The following is a 21,901-nucleotide window of genomic DNA, read 5'->3' as shown; positions in this document are numbered from 1 at the left end:
CCCAACAGGATGTGTTCCCTCCTGTCTTTTAGTACACCGCGTGGACTGGGGGATGTTAAAGTTCCTCTAGAAAATTTGGGTAAAAACCCAAGTTAGGGTTAGGGTTGGGGAGACTTGGCTTCCGAGGAGGGAACCAGGGTCTTGGGGAAGACTAGCTTGGTGAAACGAACTGAGCAGGTCATCAGAAAGGGGTGCCGACCCTCTATAAGTACAACGTGAGGACGGGGCGTTGTTTCAGTCAAAACAGGAAATTAGGGTTGAGACTCAAATTAGGGTTAGGTTTGGGGACACTAAGCTTCCCAGGAAGGTACCAGCATCTTGGTAAAGCCTAGATTGGTCAAACAGACTGAGTGAGCCATTGGAGGATAACATACTGCCCATTAGTACAGCTTGTGGACAGGGACATGTTTCAGTCGCAAGAGGAAATTAGGGTTAAGACCCAACTGAGGGTTAGGGGTCAGGAGACTTGGCTTCCCAGAATGGAAACAGGGTGTTGCTGAAGCCAAGCATGGTGAAACAGCCTGAGAGGGCCAAAGGAATGGTATGCCTGCCGTCTTTTAGTACAACCTGTGGATGGGGGTTTGTTACAGTTGCACAAGTAAATTAGGGTTAAGACTCAAGTTAGGGTTAGGGTTCGGGAGACTTGGCTTCCCTGCAGTGAACCAGGGCCTCGGAAAAGCCAAGCATGTAGAAATAGGATAAGTGGGCCTGCAGGATGAGTTGCCTCCTGTCTTTTAGTACACCGCGTGGACGAGGGGATGTTCTATTCCCAAATTAAATTAGGGTAAAAACCCAAGTTAGGGTTAGGGTTGGGGAGACTGGGCTTCCTAGGTAAGAAACGGGTTCTTGGGGAAGCCTAGCTTGGTGAATCAGCCTGAGTGGGACATCCAGATGTCTTCCATGCTGACATTTGGTACACTCTGTGGACGGCGGTATGTTTCAGTCCAAAGAGGAAATTAGGGTTGAGACTCAAATTAGGGTTAGGGTTGGCGAGACTTGGCTTCCCAGGATGGAACCAGGGCGTCTGTAAAGCCAAGCATGTTGAAACAGATTGAGTGGCCCCACAGGATGTGTTCCCTCCTGTCTTTTAGTACACCGTGTGGACTGGGGGATGTTAAATTTCCTCTAGAAAATTTGGGTAAAAACCCCAGTTAGGGTTAGGGTTGGGGAGACTTGGCTTCCGAGGAGGGAACCAGGGTCTTGGGGAAGACTAGCTTGGTGAAACGAACTGAGCAGGTCATCAGAAATGGGTGCCGACCCTCTATAAGTACAACGTGAGGACGGGGCGATGTTTCAGTCAAAACAGGAAATTAGGGTTGAGACTCCAATTAGGGTTAGGGTTGGGGACACTAGGCTTCCCAGGAAGGAACCAGCATCTTGGTAAAGCCTAGATTGGTCAAACAGACTGAGTGAGCCATTGGAGGATAACATACTGCCCATTAGTACAGCTTGTGGACAGGGACATGTTTCAGTCGCAAGAGGAAATTAGGGTTAAGACCCAACTGAGGGTTAGGGGTCAGGAGACTTGGCTTCCCAGAATGGAAACAGGGTGTTGCTGAAGCCAAGCATGGTGAAACAGCCTGAGAGGGCCAAAGGAATGGGATGCCTGCCGTCTTTTAGTACAACCTGTGGATGGGGGTTTGTTACAGTTGCACAAGTAAATTAGGGTTAAGACTCAAGTTAGGGTTAGGGTTCGGGAGACTTGGCTTCCCTGGAGTGAACCAGGGCCTCGGAAAAGCCAAGCATGTAGAAATAGGATAAGTGGGCCTGCAGGATGAGTTGCCTCCTGTCTTTTAGTACACCGCGTGGACGAGGGGATGTTCTATTCCCAAATTAAATTAGGGTAAAAACCCAAGTTAGGGTTAGGGTTGGGGAGACTGGGCTTCCTAGGTAAGAAACGGGTTCTTGGGGAAGCCTAGCTTGGTGAATCAGCCTGAGTGGGACATCCAGATGTCTTCCATGCTGACATTTGGTACACTCTGTGGACGGCGGTATGTTTCAGTCCAAAGAGGAAATTAGGGTTGAGACTCAAATTAGGGTTAGGGTTGGCGAGACTTGGCTTCCCAGGATGGAACCAGGGCGTCTGTAAAGCCAAGCATGTTGAAACAGATTGAGTGGCCCAACAGGATGTGTTCCCTCCTGTCTTTTAGTACACCGTGTGGACTGGGGGATGTTAAATTTCCTCTAGAAAATTTGGGTAAAAACCCCAGTTAGGGTTAGGGTTGGGGAGACTTGGCTTCCGAGGAGGGAACCAGGGTCTTGGGGAAGACTAGCTTGGTGAAACGAACTGAGCAGGTCATCAGAAATGGGTGCCGACCCTCTATAAGTACAACGTGAGGACGGGGCGATGTTTCAGTCAAAACAGGAAATTAGGGTTGAGACTCCAATTAGGGTTAGGGTTGGGGACACTAGGCTTCCCAGGAAGGAACCAGCATCTTGGTAAAGCCTAGATTGGTCAAACAGACTGAGTGAGCCATTGGAGGATAACATACTGCCCATTAGTACAGCTTGTGGACAGGGACATGTTTCAGTCGCAAGAGGAAATTAGGGTTAAGACCCAACTGAGGGTTAGGGGTCAGGAGACTTGGCTTCCCAGAATGGAAACAGGGTGTTGCTGAAGCCAAGCATGGTGAAACAGCCTGAGAGGGCCAAAGGAATGGTATGCCTGCCGTCTTTTAGTACAACCTGTGGATGGGGGTTTGTTACAGTTGCACAAGTAAATTAGGGTTAAGACTCAAGTTAGGGTTAGGGTTCGGGAGACTTGGCTTCCCTGGAGTGAACCAGGGCCTCGGAAAAGCCAAGCATGTAGAAATAGGATAAGTGGGCCTGCAGGATGAGTTGCCTCCTGTCTTTTAGTACACCGCGTGGACGAGGGGATGTTCTATTCCCAAATTAAATTAGGGTAAAAACCCAAGTTAGGGTTAGGGTTGGGGAGACTGGGCTTCCTAGGTAAGAAACGGGTTCTTGGGGAAGCCTAGCTTGGTGAATCAGCCTGAGTGGGACATCCAGATGTCTTCCATGCTGACATTTGGTACACTCTGTGGACGGCGGTATGTTTCAGTCCAAAGAGGAAATTAGGGTTGAGACTCAAATTAGGGTTAGGGTTGGCGAGACTTGGCTTCCCAGGATGGAACCAGGGCGTCTGTAAAGCCAAGCATGTTGAAACAGATTGAGTGGCCCAACAGGATGTGTTCCCTCCTGTCTTTTAGTACACCGTGTGGACTGGGGGATGTTAAATTTCCTCTAGAAAATTTGGGTAAAAACCCCAGTTAGGGTTAGGGTTGGGGAGACTTGGCTTCCGAGGAGGGAACCAGGGTCTTGGGGAAGACTAGCTTGGTGAAACGAACTGAGCAGGTCATCAGAAATGGGTGCCGACCCTCTATAAGTACAACGTGAGGACGGGGCGATGTTTCAGTCAAAACAGGAAATTAGGGTTGAGACTCCAATTAGGGTTAGGGTTGGGGACACTAGGCTTCCCAGGAAGGAACCAGCATCTTGGTAAAGCCTAGATTGGTCAAACAGACTGAGTGAGCCATTGGAGGATAACATACTGCCCATTAGTACAGCTTGTGGACAGGGACATGTTTCAGTCGCAAGAGGAAATTAGGGTTAAGACCCAACTGAGGGTTAGGGGTCAGGAGACTTGGCTTCCCAGAATGGAAACAGGGTGTTGCTGAAGCCAAGCATGGTGAAACAGCCTGAGAGGGCCAAAGGAATGGTATGCCTGCCGTCTTTTAGTACAACCTGTGGATGGGGGTTTGTTACAGTTGCACAAGTAAATTAGGGTTAAGACTCAAGTTAGGGTTAGGGTTCCGGAGACTTGGCTTCCCTGGAGTGAACCAGGGCCTTGGAAAAGCCAAGCATGTAGAAATAGGATAAGTGGGCCTGCAGGATGAGTTGCCTCCTTTCTTTTAGTACACCGCGTGGACGAGGGGATGTTCTATTCCCAAATTAAATTAGGGTAAAAACCCAAGTTAGGGTTAGGGTTGGGGAGACTGGGCTTCCTAGGTAAGAAACGGGTTCTTGGGGAAGCCTAGCTTGGTGAATCAGCCTGAGTGGGACATCAAGATGTCTTCCATGCTGACATTTGGTACACTCTGTGGACGGCGGTATGTTTCAGTCCAAAGAGGAAATTAGGGTTGAGACTCAAATTAGGGTTAGGGTTGGCGAGACTTGGCTTCCCAGGATGGAACCAGGGCGTCTGTAAAGCCAAGCATGTTGAAACAGATTGAGTGGCCCAACAGGATGTGTTCCCTCCTGTCTTTTAGTACACCGTGTGGACTGGGGGATGTTAAATTTCCTCTAGAAAATTTGGGTAAAAACCCCAGTTAGGGTTAGGGTTGGGGAGACTTGGCTTCCGAGGAGGGAACCAGGGTCTTGGGGAAGACTAGCTTGGTGAAACGAACTGAGCAGGTCATCAGAAATGGGTGCCGACCCTCTATAAGTACAACGTGAGGACGGGGCGATGTTTCAGTCAAAACAGGAAATTAGGGTTGAGACTCCAATTAGGGTTAGGGTTGGGGACACTAGGCTTCCCAGGAAGGAACCAGCATCTTGGTAAAGCCTAGATTGGTCAAACAGACTGAGTGAGCCATTGGAGGATAACATACTGCCCATTAGTACAGCTTGTGGACAGGGACATGTTTCAGTCGCAAGAGGAAATTAGGGTTAAGACCCAACTGAGGGTTAGGGGTCAGGAGACTTGGCTTCCCAGAATGGAAACAGGGTGTTGCTGAAGCCAAGCATGGTGAAACAGCCTGAGAGGGCCAAAGGAATGGTATGCCTGCCGTCTTTTAGTACAACCTGTGGATGGGGGTTTGTTACAGTTGCACAAGTAAATTAGGGTTAAGACTCAAGTTAGGGTTAGGGTTCGGGAGACTTGGCTTCCCTGGAGTGAACCAGGGCCTCGGAAAAGCCAAGCATGTAGAAATAGGATAAGTGGGCCTGCAGGATGAGTTGCCTCCTGTCTTTTAGTACACCGCGTGGACGAGGGGATGTTCTATTCCCAAATTAAATTAGGGTAAAAACCCAAGTTAGGGTTAGGGTTGGGGAGAATGGGCTTCCTAGGTAAGAAACGGGTTCTTGGGGAAGCCTAGCTTGGTGAATCAGCCTGAGTGGGACATCCAGATGTCTTCCATGCTGACATTTGGTACACTCTGTGGACGGCGGTATGTTTCAGTCCAAAGAGGAAATTAGGGTTGAGACTCAAATTAGGGTTAGGGTTGGCGAGACTTGGCTTCCCAGGATGGAACCAGGGCGTCTGTAAAGCCAAGCATGTTGAAACAGATTGAGTGGCCCAACAGGATGTGTTCCCTCCTGTCTTTTAGTACACCGTGTGGACTGGGGGATGTTAAATTTCCTCTAGAAAATTTGGGTAAAAACCCCAGTTAGGGTTAGGGTTGGGGAGACTTGGCTTCCGAGGAGGGAACCAGGGTCTTGGGGAAGACTAGCTTTGTGAAACGAACTGAGCAGGTCATCAGAAATGGGTGCCGACCCTCTATAAGTACAACGTGAGGACAGGGCGATGTTTCAGTCAAAACAGGAAATTAGGGTTGAGACTCCAATTAGGGTTAGGGTTGGGGACACTAGGCTTCCCAGGAAGGAACCAGCATCTTGGTAAAGCCTAGATTGGTCAAACAGACTGAGTGAGCCATTGGAGGATAACATACTGCCCATTAGTACAGCTTGTGGACAGGGACATGTTTCAGTCCCAAGAGGAAATTAGGGTTAAGACCCAACTGTGGGTTAGGGGTCAGGAGACTTGGCTTCCCAGAATGGAAACAGGGTGTTGCTGAAGCCAAGCATGGTGAAACAGCCTGAGAGGGCCAAAGGAATGGTATGCCTGCCGTCTTTTAGTACAACCTGTGGATGGGGGTTTGTTACAGTTGCACAAGTAAATTAGGGTTAAGACTCAAGTTAGGGTTAGGGTTCGGGAGACTTGGCTTCCCTGGAGTGAACCAGGGCCTCGGAAAAGCCAAGCATGTAGAAATAGGATAAGTGGGCCTGCAGGATGAGTTGCCTCCTTTCTTTTAGTACCCCGCGTGGACGAGGGGATGTTCTATTCCCAAATTAAATTAGGGTAAAAACCCAAGTTAGGGTTAGGGTTGGGGAGACTGGGCTTCCTAGGTAAGAAACGGGTTCTTGGGGAAGCCTAGCTTGGTGAATCAGCCTGAGTGGGACATCCAGATGTCTTCCATGCTGACATTTGGTACACTCTGTGGACGGCGGTATGTTTCAGTCCAAAGAGGAAATTAGGGTTGAGACTCAAATTAGGGTTAGGGTTGGCGAGACTTGGCTTCCCAGGATGGAACCAGGGCGTCTGTAAAGCCAAGCATGTTGAAACAGATTGAGTGGCCCAACAGGATGTGTTCCCTCCTGTCTTTTAGTACACCGTGTGGACTGGGGGATGTTAAATTTCCTCTAGAAAATTTGGGTAAAAACCCCAGTTAGGGTTAGGGTTGGGGAGACTTGGCTTCCGAGGAGGGAACCAGGGTCTTGGGGAAGACTAGCTTGGTGAAACGAACTGAGCAGGTCATCAGAAAGGGGTGCCGACCCTCTATAAGTACAACGTGAGGACGGGGCGTTGTTTCAGTCAAAACAGGAAATTAGGGTTGAGACTCAAATTAGGGTTAGGGTTGGGGACACTAGGCTTCCCAGGAAGGAACCAGCATCTTGGTAAAGCCTAGATTGGTCAAACAGACTGAGTGAGCCATTGGAGGATAACATACTGCCCATTAGTACAGCTTGTGGACAGGGACATGTTTCAGTCGCAAGAGGAAATTAGGGTTAAGACCCAACTGAGGGTTAGGGGTCAGGAGACTTGGCTTCCCAGAATGGAAACAGGGTGTTGCTGAAGCCAAGCATGGTGAAACAGCCTGAGAGGGCCAAAGGAATGGTATGCCTGCCGTCTTTTAGTACAACCTGTGGATGGGGGTTTGTTACAGTTGCACAAGTAAATTAGGGTTAAGACTCAAGTTAGGGTTAGGGTTCGGGAGACTTGGCTTCCCTGGAGTGAACCAGGGCCTCGGAAAAGCCAAGCATGTAGAAATAGGATAAGTGGGCCTGCAGGATGAGTTGCCTCCTGTCTTTTAGTACACCGCGTGGACGAGGGGATGTTCTATTCCCAAATTAAATTAGGGTAAAAACCCAAGTTAGGGTTAGGGTTGGCGAGACTGGGCTTCCTAGGTAAGAAACGGGTTCTTGGGGAAGCCTAGCTTGGTGAATCAGCCTGAGTGGGACATCAAGATGTCTTCCATGCTGACATTTGGTACACTCTGTGGACGGCGGTATGTTTCAGTCCAAAGAGGAAATTAGGGTTGAGACTCAAATTAGGGTTAGGGTTGGCGAGACCTGGCTTCCCAGGATGGAACCAGGGCGTCTGTAAAGCCACGCATGTTGAAACAGATTGAGTGGCCCAACAGGATGTGTTCCCTCCTGTCTTTTAGTACACCGCGTGGACTGGGGGATGTTGACGTTCCTCTAGAAAATTTGGGTAAAAACCCAATTTAGGGTTAGGGTTGGGGAGACTTGGCTTCCGAGGAGGGAACCAGGGTCTTGGGGAAGACTAGCTTGGTGAAACGAACTGAGCAGGTCATCAGAAAGGGGTGCCGACCCTCTATAAGTACAACGTGAGGACGGGGCGTTGTTTCAGTCAAAACAGGAAATTAGGGTTGAGACTCAAATTAGGGTTAGGGTTGGGGACACTAGGCTTCCCAGGAAGGAACCAGCATCTTGGTAAAGCCTAGATTGGTCAAACAGACTGAGTGAGCCATTGGAGGATAACATACTGCCCATTAGTACAGCTTGTGGACAGGGACATGTTTCAGTCCCAAGAGGAAATTAGGGTTAAGACCCAACTGAGGGTTAGGGGTCAGGAGACTTGGCTTCCCAGAATGGAAACAGGGTGTTGCTGAAGCCAAGCATGGTGAAACAGCCTGAGAGGGCCAAAGGAATGGTATGCCTGCCGTCTTTTAGTACAACCTGTGGATGGGGGTTTGTTACAGTTGCACAAGTAAATTAGGGTTAAGACTCAAGTTAGGGTTAGGGTTCGGGAGACTTGGCTTCCCTGCAGTGAACCAGGGCCTCGGAAAAGCCAAGCATGTAGAAATAGGATAAGTGGGCCTGCAGGATGAGTTGCCTCCTGTCTTTTAGTACACCGCGTGGACGAGGGGATGTTCTATTCCCAAATTAAATTAGGGTAAAAACCCAAGTTAGGGTTAGGGTTGGGGAGACTGGGCTTCCTAGGTAAGAAACGGGTTCTTGGGGAAGCCTAGCTTGGTGAATCAGCCTGAGTGGGACATCAAGATGTCTTCCATGCTGACATTTGGTACACTCTGTGGACGGCGGTATGTTTCAGTCCAAAGAGGAAATTAGGGTTGAGACTCAAATTAGGGTTAGGGTTGGCGAGACCTGGCTTCCCAGGATGGAACCAGGGCGTCTGTAAAGCCACGCATGTTGAAACAGATTGAGTGGCCCAACAGGATGTGTTCCCTCCTGTCTTTTAGTACACCGCGTGGACTGGGGGATGTTAAAGTTCCTCTAGAAAATTTGGGTAAAAACCCAAGTTAGGGTTAGGGTTGGGGAGACTTGGCTTCCGAGGAGGGAACCAGGGTCTTGGGGAAGACTAGCTTGGTGAAACGAACTGAGCAGGTCATCAGAAATGGGTGCCGACCCTCTATAAGTACAACGTGAGGACGGGGCGTTGTTTCAGTCAAAACAGGAAATTAGGGTTGAGACTCAAATTAGGGTTAGGTTTGGGGACACTAGGCTTCCCAGGAAGGTACCAGCATCTTGGTAAAGCCTAGATTGGTCAAACAGACTGAGTGAGCCATTGGAGGATAACATACTGCCCATTAGTACAGCTTGTGGACAGGGACATGTTTCAGTCGCAAGAGGAAATTAGGGTTAAGACCCAACTGAGGGTTAGGGGTCAGGAGACTTGGCTTCCCAGAATGGAAACAGGGTGTTGCTGAAGCCAAGCATGGTGAAACAGCCTGAGAGGGCCAAAGGAATGGGATGCCTGCCGTCTTTTAGTACAACCTGTGGATGGGGTTTTGTTACAGTTGCACAAGTAAATTAGGGTTAAGACTCAAGTTAGGGTTAGGGTTCGGGAGACTTGGCTTCCCTGCAGTGAACCAGGGCCTCGGAAAAGCCAAGCATGTAGAAATAGGATAAGTGGGCCTGCAGGATGAGTTGCCTCCTGTCTTTTAGTACACCGCGTGGACGAGGGGATGTTCTATTCCCAAATTAAATTAGGGTAAAAACCCAAGTTAGGGTTAGGGTTGGGGAGACTGGGCTTCCTAGGTAAGAAACGGGTTCTTGGGGAAGCCTAGCTTGGTGAATCAGCCTGAGTGGGACATCCAGATGTCTTCCATGCTGACATTTGGTACACTCTGTGGACGGCGGTATGTTTCAGTCCAAAGAGGAAATTAGGGTTGAGACTCAAATTAGGGTTAGGGTTGGCGAGACTTGGCTTCCCAGGATGGAACCAGGGCGTCTGTAAAGCCAAGCATGTTGAAACAGATTGAGTGGCCCAACAGGATGTGTTCCCTCCTGTCTTTTAGTACACCGCGTGGACTGGGGGATGTTAAATTTCCTCTAGAAAATTTGGGTAAAAACCCCAGTTAGGGTTAGGGTTGGGGAGACTTGGCTTCCGAGGAGGGAACCAGGGTCTTGGGGAAGACTAGCTTGGTGAAACGAACTGAGCAGGTCATCAGAAATGGGTGCCGACCCTCTATAAGTACAACGTGAGGACGGGGCGATGTTTCAGTCAAAACAGGAAATTAGGGTTGAGACTCCAATTAGGGTTAGGGTTGGGGACACTAGGCTTCCCAGGAAGGAACCAGCATCTTGGTAAAGCCTAGATTGGTCAAACAGACTGAGTGAGCCATTGGAGGATAACATACTGCCCATTAGTACAGCTTGTGGACAGGGACATGTTTCAGTCGCAAGAGGAAATTAGGGTTAAGACCCAACTGAGGGTTAGGGGTCAGGAGACTTGGCTTCCCAGAATGGAAACAGGGTGTTGCTGAAGCCAAGCATGGTGAAACAGCCTGAGAGGGCCAAAGGAATGGTATGCCTGCCGTCTTTTAGTACAACCTGTGGATGGGGGTTTGTTACAGTTGCACAAGTAAATTAGGGTTAAGACTCAAGTTAGGGTTAGGGTTCGGGAGACTTGGCTTCCCTGGAGTGAACCAGGGCCTCGGAAAAGCCAAGCATGTAGAAATAGGATAAGTGGGCCTGCAGGATGAGTTGCCTCCTGTCTTTTAGTACACCGCGTGGACGAGGGGATGTTCTATTCCCAAATTAAATTAGGGTAAAAACCCAAGTTAGGGTTAGGGTTGGGGAGACTGGGCTTCCTAGGTAAGAAACGGGTTCTTGGGGAAGCCTAGCTTGGTGAATCAGCCTGAGTGGGACATCCAGATGTCTTCCATGCTGACATTTGGTACACTCTGTGGACGGCGGTATGTTTCAGTCCAAAGAGGAAATTAGGGTTGAGACTCAAATTAGGGTTAGGGTTGGCGAGACTTGGCTTCCCAGGATGGAACCAGGGCGTCTGTAAAGCCAAGCATGTTGAAACAGATTGAGTGGCCCAACAGGATGTGTTCCCTCCTGTCTTTTAGTACACCGTGTGGACTGGGGGATGTTAAATTTCCTCTAGAAAATTTGGGTAAAAACCCCAGTTAGGGTTAGGGTTGGGGAGACTTGGCTTCCGAGGAGGGAACCAGGGTCTTGGGGAAGACTAGCTTGGTGAAACGAACTGAGCAGGTCATCAGAAATGGGTGCCGACCCTCTATAAGTACAACGTGAGGACGGGGCGATGTTTCAGTCAAAACAGGAAATTAGGGTTGAGACTCCAATTAGGGTTAGGGTTGGGGACACTAGGCTTCCCAGGAAGGAACCAGCATCTTGGTAAAGCCTAGATTGGTCAAACAGACTGAGTGAGCCATTGGAGGATAACATACTGCCCATTAGTACAGCTTGTGGACAGGGACATGTTTCAGTCCCAAGAGGAAATTAGGGTTAAGACCCAACTGAGGGTTAGGGGTCAGGAGACTTGGCTTCCCAGAATGGAAACAGGGTTTTGCTGAAGCCAAGCATGGTGAAACAGCCTGAGAGGGCCAAAGGAATGGGATGCCTGCCGTCTTTTAGTACAACCTGTGGATGGGGGTTTGTTACAGTTGCACAAGTAAATTAGGGTTAAGACTCAAGTTAGGGTTAGGGTTCGGGAGACTTGGCTTCCCTGGAGTGAACCAGGGCCTCGGAAAAGCCAAGCATGTAGAAATAGGATAAGTGGGCCTGCAGGATGAGTTGCCTCCTTTCTTTTAGTACACCGCGTGGACGAGGGGATGTTCTATTCCCAAATTAAATTAGGGTAAAAACCCAAGTTAGGGTTAGGGTTGGGGAGACTGGGCTTCCTAGGTAAGAAACGGGTTCTTGGGGAAGCCTAGCTTGGTGAATCAGCCTGAGTGGGACATCAAGATGTCTTCCATGCTGACATTTGGTACACTCTGTGGACGGCGGTATGTTTCAGTCCAAAGAGGAAATTAGGGTTGAGACTCAAATTAGGGTTAGGGTTGGCGAGACTTGGCTTCCCAGGATGGAACCAGGGCGTCTGTAAAGCCAAGCATGTTGAAACAGATTGAGTGGCCCAACAGGATGTGTTCCCTCCTGTCTTTTAGTACACCGTGTGGACTGGGGGATGTTAAATTTCCTCTAGAAAATTTGGGTAAAAACCCCAGATAGGGTTAGGGTTGGGGAGACTTGGCTTCCGAGGAGGGAACCAGGGTCTTGGGGAAGACTAGCTTGGTGAAACGAACTGAGCAGGTCATCAGAAATGGGTGCCGACCCTCTATAAGTACAACGTGAGGACGGGGCGATGTTTCAGTCAAAACAGGAAATTAGGGTTGAGACTCCAATTAGGGTTAGGGTTGGGGACACTAGGCTTTCCAGGAAGGAACCAGCATCTTGGTAAAGCCTAGATTGGTCAAACAGACTGAGTGAGCCATTGGAGGATAACATACTGCCCATTAGTACAGCTTGTGGACAGGGACATGTTTCAGTCGCAAGAGGAAATTAGGGTTAAGACCCAACTGAGGGTTAGGGGTCAGGAGACTTGGCTTCCCAGAATGGAAACAGGGTGTTGCTGAAGCCAAGCATGGTGAAACAGCCTGAGAGGGCCAAAGGAATGGTATGCCTGCCGTCTTTTAGTACAACCTGTGGATGGGGGTTTGTTACAGTTGCACAAGTAAATTAGGGTTAAGACTCAAGTTAGGGTTAGGGTTCGGAAGACTTGGCTTCCCTGGAGTGAACCAGGGCCTCGGAAAAGCCAAGCATGTAGAAATAGGATAAGTGGGCCTGCAGGATGAGTTGCCTCCTGTCTTTTAGTACACCGCGTGGACGAGGGGATGTTCTATTCCCAAATTAAATTAGGGTAAAAACCCAAGTTAGGGTTAGGGTTGGGGAGACTGGGCTTCCTAGGTAAGAAACGGGTTCTTGGGGAAGCCTAGCTTGGTGAATCAGCCTGAGTGGGACATCCAGATGTCTTCCATGCTGACATTTGGTACACTCTGTGGACGGCGGTATGTTTCAGTCCAAAGAGGAAATTAGGGTTGAGACTCAAATTAGGGTTAGGGTTGGCGAGACTTGGCTTCCCAGGATGGAACCAGGGCGTCTGTAAAGCCAAGCATGTTGAAACAGATTGAGTGGCCCAACAGGATGTGTTCCCTCCTGTCTTTTAGTACACCGTGTGGACTGGGGGATGTTAAATTTCCTCTAGAAAATTTGGGTAAAAACCCCAGTTAGGGTTAGGGTTGGGGAGACTTGGCTTCCGAGGAGGGAACCAGGGTCTTGGGGAAGACTAGCTTGGTGAAACGAACTGAGCAGGTCATCAGAAATGGGTGCCGACCCTCTATAAGTACAACGTGAGGACGGGGCGATGTTTCAGTCAAAACAGGAAATTAGGGTTGAGACTCCAATTAGGGTTAGGGTTGGGGACACTAGGCTTCCCAGGAAGGAACCAGCATCTTGGTAAAGCCTAGATTGGTCAAACAGACTGAGTGAGCCATTGGAGGATAACATACTGCCCATTAGTACAGCTTGTGGACAGGGACATGTTTCAGTCCCAAGAGGAAATTAGGGTTAAGACCCAACTGAGGGTTAGGGGTCAGGAGACTTGGCTTCCCAGAATGGAAACAGGGTGTTGCTGAAGCCAAGCATGGTGAAACAGCCTGAGAGGGCCAAAGGAATGGTATGCCTGCCGTCTTTTAGTACAACCTGTGGATGGGGGTTTGTTACAGTTGCACAAGTAAATTAGGGTTAAGACTCAAGTTAGGGTTAGGGTTCGGGAGACTTGGCTTCCCTGGAGTGAACCAGGGCCTCGGAAAAGCCAAGCATGTAGAAATAGGATAAGTGGGCCTGCAGGATGAGTTGCCTCCTGTCTTTTAGTACACCGCGTGGACGAGGGGATGTTCTATTCCCAAATTAAATTAGGGTAAAAACCCAAGTTAGGGTTAGGGTTGGGGAGACTGGGCTTCCTAGGTAAGAAACGGGTTCTTGGGGAAGCCTAGCTTGGTGAATCAGCCTGAGTGGGACATCCAGATGTCTTCCATGCTGACATTTGGTACACTCTGTGGACGGCGGTATGTTTCAGTCCAAAGAGGAAATTAGGGTTGAGACTCAAATTAGGGTTAGGGTTGGCGAGACTTGGCTTCCCAGGATGGAACCAGGGCGTCTGTAAAGCCAAGCATGTTGAAACAGATTGAGTGGCCCAACAGGATGTGTTCCCTCCTGTCTTTTAGTACACCGCGTGGACTGGGGGATGTTGACGTTCCTCTAGAAAATTTGGGTAAAAACCCAAGTTAGGGTTAGGGTTGGGGAGACTTGGCTTCCGAGGAGGGAACCAGGGTCTTGGGGAAGACTAGCTTGGTGAAACGAACTGAGCAGGTCATCAGAAAGGGGTGCCGACCCTCTATAAGTACAACGTGAGGACGGGGCGTTGTTTCAGTCAAAACAGGAAATTAGGGTTGAGACTCAAATTAGGGTTAGGGTTGGGGACACTAGGCTTCCCAGGAAGGAACCAGCATCTTGGTAAAGCCTAGATTGGTCAAACAGACTGAGTGAGCCATTGGAGGATAACATACTGCCCATTAGTACAGCTTGTGGACAGGGACATGTTTCAGTCCCAAGAGGAAATTAGGGTTAAGACCCAACTGAGGGTTAGGGGTCAGGAGACTTGGCTTCCCAGAATGGAAACAGGGTGTTGCTGAAGCCAAGCATGGTGAAACAGCCTGAGAGGGCCAAAGGAATGGTATGCCTGCCGTCTTTTAGTACAACCTGTGGATGGGGGTTTGTTACAGTTGCACAAGTAAATTAGGGTTAAGACTCAAGTTAGGGTTAGGGTTCGGGAGACTTGGCTTCCCTGCAGTGAACCAGGGCCTCGGAAAAGCCAAGCATGTAGAAATAGGATAAGTGGGCCTGCAGGATGAGTTGCCTCCTGTCTTTCAGTACACCGCGTGGACGAGGGGATGTTCTATTCCCAAATTAAATTAGGGTAAAAACCCAAGTTAGGGTTAGGGTTGGGGAGACTGGGCTTCCTAGGTAAGAAACGGGTTCTTGGGGAAGCCTAGCTTGGTGAATCAGCCTGAGTGGGACATCAAGATGTCTTCCATGCTGACATTTGGTACACTCTGTGGACGGCGGTATGTTTCAGTCCAAAGAGGAAATTAGGGTTGAGACTCAAATTAGGGTTAGGGTTGGCGAGACCTGGCTTCCCAGGATGGAACCAGGGCGTCTGTAAAGCCACGCATGTTGAAACAGATTGAGTGGCCCAACAGGATGTGTTCCCTCCTGTCTTTTAGTACACCGCGTGGACTGGGGGATGTTAAAGTTCCTCTAGAAAATTTGGGTAAAAACCCAAGTTAGGGTTAGGGTTGGGGAGACTTGGCTTCCGAGGAGGGAACCAGGGTCTTGGGGAAGACTAGCTTGGTGAAACGAACTGAGCAGGTCATCAGAAAGGGGTGCCGACCCTCTATAAGTACAACGTGAGGACGGGGCGTTGTTTCAGTCAAAACAGGAAATTAGGGTTGAGACTCAAATTAGGGTTAGGTTTGGGGACACTAGGCTTCCCAGGAAGGTACCAGCATCTTGGTAAAGCCTAGATTGGTCAAACAGACTGAGTGAGCCATTGGAGGATAACATACTGCCCATTAGTACAGCTTGTGGACAGGGACATGTTTCAGTCGCAAGAGGAAATTAGGGTTAAGACCAAACTGAGGGTTAGGGGTCAGGAGACTTGGCTTCCCAGAATGGAAACAGGGTGTTGCTGAAGCCAAGCATGGTGAAACAGCCTGAGAGGGCCAAAGGAATGGGATGCCTGCCGTCTTTTAGTACAACCTGTGGATGGGGGTTTGTTACAGTTGCACAAGTAAATTAGGGTTAAGACTCAAGTTAGGGTTAGGGTTCGGGAGACTTGGCTTCCCTGGAGTGAACCAGGGCCTCGGAAAAGCCAAGCATGTAGAAATAGGATAAGTGGGCCTGCAGGATGAGTTGCCTCCTGTCTTTTAGTACACCGCGTGGACGAGGGGATGTTCTATTCCCAAATTAAATTAGGGTAAAAACCCAAGTTAGGGTTAGGGTTGGGGAGACTGGGCTTCCTAGGTAAGAAACGGGTTCTTGGGGAAGCCTAGCTTGGTGAATCAGCCTGAGTGGGACATCCAGATGTCTTCCATGCTGACATTTGGTACACTCTGTGGACGGCGGTATGTTTCAGTCCAAAGAGGAAATTAGGGTTGAGACTCAAATTAGGGTTAGGGTTGGCGAGACTTGGCTTCCCAGGATGGAACCAGGGCGTCTGTAAAGCCAAGCATGTTGAAACAGATTGAGTGGCCCAACAGGATGTGTTCCCTCCTGTCTTTTAGTACACCGCGTGGACTGGGGGATGTTAAATTTCCTCTAGAAAATTTGGGTAAAAACCCCAGTTAGGGTTAGGGTTGGGGAGACTTGGCTTCCGAGGAGGGAACCAGGGTCTTGGGGAAGACTAGCTTGGTGAAACGAACTGAGCAGGTCATCAGAAATGGGTGCCGACCCTCTATAAGTACAACGTGAGGACGGGGCGATGTTTCAGTCAAAACAGGAAATTAGGGTTGAGACTCCAGTTAGGGTTAGGGTTGGGGACACTAGGCTTCCCAGGAAGGAACCAGCATCTTGGTAAAGCCTAGATTGGTCAAACAGACTGAGTGAGCCATTGGAGGATAACATACTGCCCATTAGTACAGCTTGTGGACAGGGACATGTTTCAGTCGCAAGAGGAAATTAGGGTTAAGACCCAACTGAGGGTTAGGGGTCAGGAGACTTGGCTTCCCAGAATGGAAACAGGGTGTTGCTGAAGCCAAGCATGGTGAAACAGCCTGAGAGGGCCAAAGGAATGGTATGCCTGCCGTCTTTTAGTACAACCAGTGGATGGGGGTTTGTTACAGTTGCACAAGTAAATTAGGGTTAAGACTCAAGTTAGGGTTAGGGTTCGGGAGACTTGGCTTCCCTGGAGTGAACCAGGGCCTCGGAAAAGCCAAGCATGTAGAAATAGGATAAGTGGGCCTGCAGGATGAGTTGCCTCCTGTCTTTTAGTACACCGCGTGGACGAGGGGATGTTCTATTCCCAAATTAAATTAGGGTAAAAACCCAAGTTAGGGTTAGGGTTGGGGAGACTGGGCTTCCTAGGTAAGAAACGGGTTCTTGGGGAAGCCTAGCTTGGTGAATCAGCCTGAGTGGGACATCCAGATGTCTTCCATGCTGACATTTGGTACACTCTGTGGACGGCGGTATGTTTCAGTCCAAAGAGGAAATTAGGGTTGAGACTCAAATTAGGGTTAGGGTTGGCGAGACTTGGCTTCCCAGGATGGAACCAGGGCGTCTGTAAAGCCAAGCATGTTGAAACAGATTGAGTGGCCCAACAGGATGTGTTCCCTCCTGTCTTTTAGTACACCGTGTGGACTGGGGGATGTTAAATTTCCTCTAGAAAATTTGGGTAAAAACCCCAGTTAGGGTTAGGGTTGGGGAGACTTGGCTTCCGAGGAGGGAACCAGGGTCTTGGGGAAGACTAGCTTGGTGAAACGAACTGAGCAGGTCATCAGAAATGGGTGCCGACCCTCTATAAGTACAACGTGAGGACGGGGCGATGTTTCAGTCAAAACAGGAAATTAGGGTTGAGACTCCAATTAGGGTTAGGGTTGGGGACACTAGGCTTCCCAGGAAGGAACCAGCATCTTGGTAAAGCCTAGATTGGTCAAACAGACTGAGTGAGCCATTGGAGGATAACATACTGCCCATTAGTACAGCTTGTGGACAGGGACATGTTTCAGTCGCAAGAGGAAATTAGGGTTAAGACCCAACTGAGGGTTAGGGGTCAGGAGACTTGGCTTCCCAGAATGGAAACAGGGTGTTGCTGAAGCCAAGCATGGTGAAACAGCCTGAGAGGGCCAAAGGAATGGTATGCCTGCCGTCTTTTAGTACAACCTGTGGATGGGGGTTTGTTACAGTTGCACAAGTAAATTAGGGTTAAGACTCAAGTTAGGGTTAGGGTTCGGGAGACTTGGCTTCCCTGGAGTGAACCAGGGCCTCGGAAAAGCCAAGCATGTAGAAATAGGATAAGTGGGCCTGCAGGATGAGTTGCCTCCTGTCTTTTAGTACACCGCGTGGACGAGGGGATGTTCTATTCCCAAATTAAATTAGGGTAAAAACCCAAGTTAGGGTTAGGGTTGGCGAGACTGGGCTTCCTAGGTAAGAAACGGGTTCTTGGGGAAGCCTAGCTTGGTGAATCAGCCTGAGTGGGACATCCAGATGTCTTCCATGCTGACATTTGGTACACTCTGTGGACGGCGGTATGTTTCAGTCCAAAGAGGAAATTAGGGTTGAGACTCAAATTAGGGTTAGGGTTGGCGAGACTTGGCTTCCCAGGATGGAACCAGGGCGTCTGTAAAGCCAAGCATGTTGAAACAGATTGAGTGGCCCAACAGGATGTGTTCCCTCCTGTCTTTTAGTACACCGTGTGGACTGGGGGATGTTAAATTTCCTCTAGAAAATTTGGGTAAAAACCCCAGTTAGGGTTAGGGTTGGGGAGACTTGGCTTCCGAGGAGGGAACCAGGGTCTTGGGGAAGACTAGCTTGGTGAAACGAACTGAGCAGGTCATCAGAAATGGGTGCCGACCCTCTATAAGTACAACGTGAGGACGGGGCGATGTTTCAGTCAAAACAGGAAATTAGGGTTGAGACTCCAATTAGGGTTAGGGTTGGGGACACTAGGCTTCCCAGGAAGGAACCAGCATCTTGGTAAAGCCTAGATTGGTCAAACAGACTGAGTGAGCCATTGGAGGATAACATACTGCCCATTAGTACAGCTTGTGGACAGGGACATGTTTCAGTCGCAAGAGGAAATTAGGGTTAAGACCCAACTGAGGGTTAGGGGTCAGGAGACTTGGCTTCCCAGAATGGAAACAGGGTGTTGCTGAAGCCAAGCATGGTGAAACAGCCTGAGAGGGCCAAAGGAATGGTATGCCTGCCGTCTTTTAGTACAACCTGTGGATGGGGGTTTGTTACAGTTGCACAAGTAAATTAGGGTTAAGACTCAAGTTAGGGTTAGGGTTCGGGAGACTTGGCTTCCCTGCAGTGAACCAGGGCCTCAGAAAAGCCAAGCATGTAGAAATAGGATAAGTGGGCCTGCAGGATGAGTTGCCTCCTGTCTTTTAGTACACCGCGTGGACGAGGGGATGTTCTATTCCCAAATTAAATTAGGGTAAAAACCCAAGTTAGGGTTAGGGTTGGGGAGACTGGGCTTCCTAGGTAAGAAACGGGTTCTTGGGGAAGCCTAGCTTGGTGAATCAGCCTGAGTGGGACATCCAGATGTCTTCCATGCTGACATTTGGTACACTCTGTGGACGGCGGTATGTTTCAGTCCAAAGAGGAAATTAGGGTTGAGACTCAAATTAGGGTTAGGGTTGGCGAGACTTGGCTTCCCAGGATGGAACCAGGGCGTCTGTAAAGCCAAGCATGTTGAAACAGATTGAGTGGCCCAACAGGATGTGTTCCCTCCTGTCTTTTAGTACACCGTGTGGACTGGGGGATGTTAAATTTCCTCTAGAAAATTTGGGTAAAAACCCCAGTTAGGGTTAGGGTTGGGGAGACTTGGCTTCCGAGGAGGGAACCAGGGTCTTGGGGAAGACTAGCTTGGTGAAACGAACTGAGCAGGTCATCAGAAATGGGTGCCGACCCTCTATAAGTACAACGTGAGGACGGGGCGATGTTTCAGTCAAAACAGGAAATTAGGGTTGAGACTCCAATTAGGGTTAGGGTTGGGGACACTAGGCTTCCCAGGAAGGAACCAGCATCTTGGTAAAGCCTAGATTGGTCAAACAGACTGAGTGAGCCATTGGAGGATAACATACTGCCCATTAGTACAGCTTGTGGACAGGGACATGTTTCAGTCGCAAGAGGAAATTAGGGTTAAGACCCAACTGAGGGTTAGGGGTCAGGAGACTTGGCTTCCCAGAATGGAAACAGGGTGTTGCTGAAGCCAAGCATGGTGAAACAGCCTGAGAGGGCCAAAGGAATGGTATGCCTGCCGTCTTTTAGTACAACCTGTGGATGGGGGTTTGTTACAGTTGCACAAGTAAATTAGGGTTAAGACTCAAGTTAGGGTTAGGGTTCGGGAGACTTGGCTTCCCTGCAGTGAACCAGGGCCTCGGAAAAGCCAAGCATGTAGAAATAGGATAAGTGGGCCTGCAGGATGAGTTGCCTCCTGTCTTTTAGTACACCGCGTGGACGAGGGGATGTTCTATTCCCAAATTAAATTAGGGTAAAAACCCAAGTTAGGGTTAGGGTTGGCGAGACTGGGCTTCCTAGGTAAGAAACGGGTTCTTGGGGAAGCCTAGCTTGGTGAATCAGCCTGAGTGGGACATCCAGATGTCTTCCATGCTGACATTTGGTACACTCTGTGGACAGCGGTATGTTTCAGTCCAAAGAGGAAATTAGGGTTGAGACTCAAATTAGGGTTAGGGTTGGCGAGACTTGGCTTCCCAGGATGGAACCAGGGCGTCTGTAAAGCCAAGCATGTTGAAACAGATTGAGTGGCCCAACAGGATGTGTTCCCTCCTGTCTTTTAGTACACCGTGTGGACTGGGGGATGTTAAATTTCCTCTAGAAAATTTGGGTAAAAACCCCAGTTAGGGTTAGGGTTGGGGAGACTTGGTTTCCGAGGAGGGAACCAGGGTCTTGGGGAAGACTAGCTTGGTGAAACGAACTGAGCAGGTCATCAGAAATGGGTGCCGACCCTCTATAAGTACAACGTGAGGACGGGGCGATGTTTCAGTCAAAACAGGAAATTAGGGTTGAGACTCCAATTAGGGTTAGGGTTGGGGACACTAGGCTTCCCAGGAAGGAACCAGCATCTTGGTAAAGCCTAGATTGGTCAAACAGACTGAGTGAGCCATTGGAGGATAACATACTGCCCATTAGTACAGCTTGTGGACAGGGACATGTTTCAGTCCCAAGAGGAAATTAGGGTTAAGACCCAACTGAGGGTTAGGGGTCAGGAGACTTGGCTTCCCAGAATGGAAACAGGGTGTTGCTGAAGCCAAGCATGGTGAAACAGCCTGAGAGGGCCAAAGGAATGGTATGCCTGCCGTCTTTTAGTACAACCTGTGGATGGGGGTTTGTTACAGTTGCACAAGTAAATTAGGGTTAAGACTCAAGTTAGGGTTAGGGTTCGGGAGACTTGGCTTCCCTGGAGTGAACCAGGGCCTCGGAAAAGCCAAGCATGTAGAAATAGGATAAGTGGGCCTGCAGGATGAGTTGCCTCCTGTCTTTTAGTACACCGCGTGGACGAGGGGATGTTCTATTCCCAAATTAAATTAGGGTAAAAACCCAAGTTAGGGTTAGGGTTGGGGAGACTGGGCTTCCTAGGTAAGAAACGGGTTCTTGGGGAAGCCTAGCTTGGTGAATCAGCCTGAGTGGGACATCCAGATGTCTTCCATGCTGACATTTGGTACACTCTGTGGATGGCGGTATGTTTCAGTCCAAAGAGGAAATTAGGGTTGAGACTCAAATTAGGGTTAGGGTTGGCGAGACTTGGCTTCCCAGGATGGAACCAGGGCGTCTGTAAAGCCAAGCATGTTGAAACAGATTGAGTGGCCCAACAGGATGTGTTCCCTCCTGTCTTTTAGTACACCGTGTGGACTGGGGGATGTTAAATTTCCTCTAGAAAATTTGGGTAAAAACCCCAGTTAGGGTTAGGGTTGGGGAGACTTGGCTTCCGAGGAGGGAACCAGGGTCTTGGGGAAGACTAGCTTGGTGAAACGAACTGAGCAGGTCATCAGAAATGGGTGCCGACCCTCTATAAGTACAACGTGAGGACGGGGCGATGTTTCAGTCAAAACAGGAAATTAGGGTTGAGACTCCAATTAGGGTTAGGGTTGGGGACACTAGGCTTCCCAGGAAGGAACCAGCATCTTGGTAAAGCCTAGATTGGTCAAACAGACTGAGTGAGCCATTGGAGGATAACATACTGCCCATTAGTACAGCTTGTGGACAGGGACATGTTTCAGTCGCAAGAGGAAATTAGGGTTAAGACCCAACTGAGGGTTAGGGGTCAGGAGACTTGGCTTCCCAGAATGGAAACAGGGTGTTGCTGAAGCCAAGCATGGTGAAACAGCCTGAGAGGGCCAAAGGAATGGGATGCCTGCCGTCTTTTAGTACAACCTGTGGATGGGGGTTTGTTACAGTTGCACAAGTAAATTAGGGTTAAGACTCAAGTTAGGGTTAGGGTTCGGGAGACTTGGCTTCCCTGCAGTGAACCAGGGCCTCGGAAAAGCCAAGCATGTAGAAATAGGATAAGTGGGCCTGCAGGATGAGT

The sequence above is a fragment of the Heloderma suspectum genome, chromosome 1, assembly GCF_057233095.1.
Source record: "Heloderma suspectum isolate Gila_16-S chromosome 1, 16-S_ref, whole genome shotgun sequence".
Taxonomy (NCBI): Eukaryota; Metazoa; Chordata; class Lepidosauria; order Squamata; family Helodermatidae; genus Heloderma; species Heloderma suspectum.
The sequence above is the reverse complement of the archived record's forward strand: the minus strand, read 5'-3'. Positions refer to the sequence as shown.